We start from the raw sequence: 4329 nt of genomic DNA, 5'->3' as shown, positions 1-4329 counted from the left end.
AGATGGGGGAGAGTAAAGGGGAAATCACACCTGCGATATGATCATATTAAAAACCGGGTTAATCCCCCCCAGTTACAGGTTTCATTTTAACAGGATAGGTACACGCAAGTACAAACAAGCATTTGAAAATCCCGAATAGCTAGAACCAACAAACTAAAATAAAATGAACATAGTGCTGGCCTGCAGAGACTGCCTTGGCCTCTGAAGCCCAACTTGGAAGAAATTAATTTCAGTGTTACCTTAAAACCCTGTAATTACGGCAAATGTGCATTCCTCCACCCCCTTTCTTGCTCCCCACAAATTCCCCAGGGCTGCCGGCTGGGCCCGTGTGTGACCCACCTATAAAGGGGGATTTATTATGAAAAGTTATGAGTTGTTTTTCGTTTTATGCCACCATAAACAGCAGCTTCCACGCACAGGGCTTTCACTCCACCGGCCCAATCGGCCAGTGCTTGACCGAGGGCCGCCCTAAGCCAGCTCTCCATAAATGCCTGACCAGCAGAAAAAAATAAGAAGCACTGCTGGACTGTAGCTTCCAAGTAACCCTTCCGAACACATCTAATCTAAAAACAGATGTGTTCTCTTTTCCTTCTATTCTATGTAAGATGCCTGCTAACGGTATTTTATGTGTTCAACAAAATTCTCTCTGGCAAATGGCCTGCACACACCTGAGATCAGAAGCTGTATTTCACAAATTCCAAGTTCCAGAATTTTAATGACGGCCATGGAGTTCTTGCAAGCTGGTGCGGCTTCAGGTTCAAGAACAACCTCCTTCCCGGGTCCCCTGGTCTGTGGAAGGCCTGACCTACAGAAGGGCTCTTCTTAGAAATCCCTTCATTAATATTTAAATATCCACTAAGTAGCGAAAGTGAGAAATGCACTTACCGGCCTCAAGAATCGAGAGTGAACCCAATCGAGACAGGGGCGCTCTGCCCTTGCCGGAGGGACGCGCCCGGACGCAGCCGGCGCTGCGCTATCGTGCCCACGGCTGCACAGGCCCTCGGCCATCGGTCTGAGTCGTGGGTTCCAAGTGATTCTCTCCTTCACGCGGCGAAAAGGCAGAGAGCAAAGCGGTGTCATCTCCCACAACTCTTGGCAGGGTGGGACAGCTCCGGGACGGCGCGGGCGAAGCGCACGGCCAGGCCCCACTCCCCTGGTCCCGCACCGCGCCTCGGACCGCGCTGCTCCACTTCTCCTGGCTCCGGCTTCCCTGTGTTGAACGACCGGACCTCCCCGCAGAGTGGCCCGCAGGACACGATCTCCACGTCCGCGACCTGCGCCGCGAGGGACCTTTGTCCCGGACGAAAACGAAAGCGCGCGGGGCCGGGGGCGCCCACGCCCTGCAGCGGAGGTCCGCGCCGGCGCGCCCCGCGACTTTCTCCAAGTTCACGTGCATCCCGGGGCGGGCGGCCGGGCTCCGCGGGCCCGAACTTCCAGCGCCGGGCCGTCGGGCGCGCTGCGGGGTGCGGACGGTCACCGGACGGCCGGGCGGCGCGGGCCCGGGGCACAATGAAAGCCGCCGGGCCGGCGGACCGGCGAGCGAGCGCGGGGACAACGCGGGCCCAGCCTCCGCGCGGCCGCTCGTCTAGTGCGGCCGGGGCGCCGAATGCGGCGGCGGCGGCTGGGCACAGACGCGCCGCGCGCCCGGTGCATGCTAATGGCCGGCGGCCGCGCCATGAATTATTCAGCAGCGGCGCAGAGAGGGCGAGCGCGGCGCGGAGGGCGGCCCGGCCCGTGTGTCCCCCGCCGCTGCGAAGCCGCCGCGGCGACTTCCCAAACTTTCCCGGGTCGGCACCGAGGATGCGGCCCCCGCGGCGCCTCCGTCCCCGCCCGAGCGCGCCGGCCGCGCTTCCCCCGTTGCCGCCTATTTTATGTCTTTTGTCTCGGAGTTGGCACCTGTCCCAGAGAGCGCGTTTCCCTGCCCACCCCTTCGCCGCCGGATCAGGGCGGGGGAGGGGGTACGGGGGACCTGGAGAGGAGGGGACGGGTTGGGGGGGAGCAAGGCGCCTACGGCCCCGCAGCCCGGGGAGACCGCCCGGGGGCAGCGGCCGTGACGCGCTCCCGGGCGCCCCTGTTCCGCGGGGAGGTCAGGGCTTCGGCTGTGCCCGGAATACCAACAAGGCCGCCCAGGGCCCCCGGCCGTGCCCGCTGCGGGTGAGGACCGGGCGCGGCCCCTCCCCTACTCCCCCCCTCCGCCGCGCACCCTCCTCCCGGGGCCGGCGCGCGCGGGCGGGGCGGGCGGCGCGAGCAGCGGATTCGCCGCCCGGGCCCCGCGCCTGGGCCCGCAGCCCCGCGTGCGCGCCCCCGCGGGCACGCCGCCCCAGGGGCTCCCCGCCCGCGCGGTCCCGGCCGCCTGCCCCCGCGGGGTAGGGGGCACCGTGCCGCGGGGACTCATCAGCCTTCTGCTTCGCGCCCGGCGGCCCGCACGCCCCGGCCGCGGCCCGCCCCCGCCGCCCTGGCACCGAGGCGGCTGCCGGAGCGCGCTCGGCGGCTGCGCTCCGAGGCGCCGGCTGCCATGATTGCGGGCAGCGGGGCGCGCGCGCGCACGCTCGGGCCCGGCTTGGGGACCCGGGGCGAACCCACGGCCCCTGGCCTGACCGCAGCCCCGTGCGCGCCGCGGAGTGCGGCCAGGTCTCCGGGCTCATCCCTGCGAGGCTAGTGTTCGCCGTGGAGTTCTAGACGAGGCTCCGGGGCAGGGCTTGGGGTCGACGGTGGCAGCGGGCTTCCCCCGGGGCAGGGCGCGCACCAGGAGGACCCCGCGGCGGCTCGTCCCAACACTGCCCGCCCGGCTGCGGGAGGGCCGCGGTGCCCAGTGGGGTGGGAGGCGGGGTGCAGAGGATCCTGTTAAGTGGAGGGGGCAGCGCACTGTGCCCAGAGATTGGGGGGGGGGGCGCAAGGTGCCTGGTGGAGGGGGGGCCTTCACGGTGCCCGGGGAGGCATGGGATGGGCGGGGGCACCGTGCCCGGAGCTGCTGCCCGGCTCCAACCTCGCTCTCTTCCTTCCCCGCAGAAACAACTTCCTGCTCCCCCGGCCCAGGGCGCAGGAGCTGCGGGGAGAAGTTCTAGGCCGCAGCTTTGCTATCTTGGAGCCGGACGACGACCCTGCTGCCCACGGGCCGCGCGGTTCCTTCCCGCGCCCTCTCCCGCGGTCGCGACCAGCCGGGCTCCAGGGTCCGGACACTGGTTAGAATGACAAGAAGGCCGCAGCTGCTTTTTCTGCCTGCTCCGCAGGAGCGCCTGAGTGGTTTCTGGCGCTTGGGGACGCCGACACGGGGTCGCTGTGCTCGGACCCCATCCCCCTGCCTGGGCATGCCCTCTCTCGGAGCCAGATGGACCTGGTTGTCCCCGGATGCCCGCGACAGGGGCCCGAGAGAAAGAAGGCCTCCTGGGCCCCATCCCAGTGTCTCTCTGTGCCTGTCTCCCCGCCCCCCCCCCCCAGCCGGCCTTGGCATTCTAACCAGTGTCCCTTGACGTCACATCTCGCCATTTCTGTCAACCAATTGAAACTTGCCCGTTGTCATAAAAATATATATACTTTTTATGCCATTGGTAAATTCAAAAGTTCCTCGTGTGCCCTGCTTCCCAGGAAACTTCATTCCACCTTGGATTGGATGGCCCAGGCAGGGGCACTGGCCATGGGGCGAGGCTGGGCTGGGGCAGCTGGAGCAGCTCTGCCAGGGCCTCTGTTGCCCACTGACCCACCCTGGAGGCTCTCTAGACCCCCATGACCTTGGCCTTAAATTGTGCTAGACACACACACACATCACTGCCACCACCGTATGACATACGATTTGGGGAGGGGGAAAAAACAGGATCCATTAAGAAATCTTCCAAAATTACTTTCCTGTGTGTTAGAATCTTACTGTGGCCTCTTCTTTCTAGGGATAGCTCCCCCCCACCACCGCCCCCATGAGAAAATTCACTTTTAGAAAGTGGAGTAGAAATGTTTTCTGGTTAATCTTTTCACCGAAATCCTGACCAACTTTCACTTTCCACGGCTGCTGACACCAAGCCGAGAGAGCCCAAGCAGGGGTGATTTCTCAAGGGGGTGGGTTTCACTCTTTCCCTGAGTAAGGTCCAGGGTGGCCCTCCCAGCTTCCAGGACTATGGGGTCCAGCTTGGGAAGCCCAGGAATTCTGTGCTCCTCCTTCCTCGGAAAAGGACTCCGAAAAGGACAGCCTGAGACTCAGGAATGCCGTACCCACGTTCTAGCAATACGGCAGAGAAAACCAATCTCTCTTGTCCTTTATAATTTTCTTCACTATTACAGTTCCCAGCCCTGACTAGGACGTGTGGAGTAAGAGGACACATTCCCACGAGATGATTATGT

The 4329-nt window shown here is 64.0% G+C and overlaps 1 long non-coding RNA gene across 1 annotated transcript; it reads left to right on the top strand.

Moving 5' to 3' along the window:
- Positions 1-2015: 2015 nt before the first annotated feature.
- On the top strand, positions 2016-3545 carry LOC132373670 (uncharacterized). Its single transcript, XR_009505475.1, has 2 exons — positions 2016-2154; positions 3010-3545. It is a non-coding gene; the product is annotated as an uncharacterized LOC132373670 (long non-coding RNA).
- Positions 3546-4329: the final 784 nt, after the last annotated feature.

Source organism: Balaenoptera ricei, chromosome 10 (assembly GCF_028023285.1).
Source record: "Balaenoptera ricei isolate mBalRic1 chromosome 10, mBalRic1.hap2, whole genome shotgun sequence".
Taxonomy (NCBI): domain Eukaryota; kingdom Metazoa; phylum Chordata; class Mammalia; order Artiodactyla; family Balaenopteridae; genus Balaenoptera; species Balaenoptera ricei.
The sequence above is the reverse complement of the archived record's forward strand: the minus strand, read 5'-3'. Positions and strand labels throughout refer to the sequence as shown.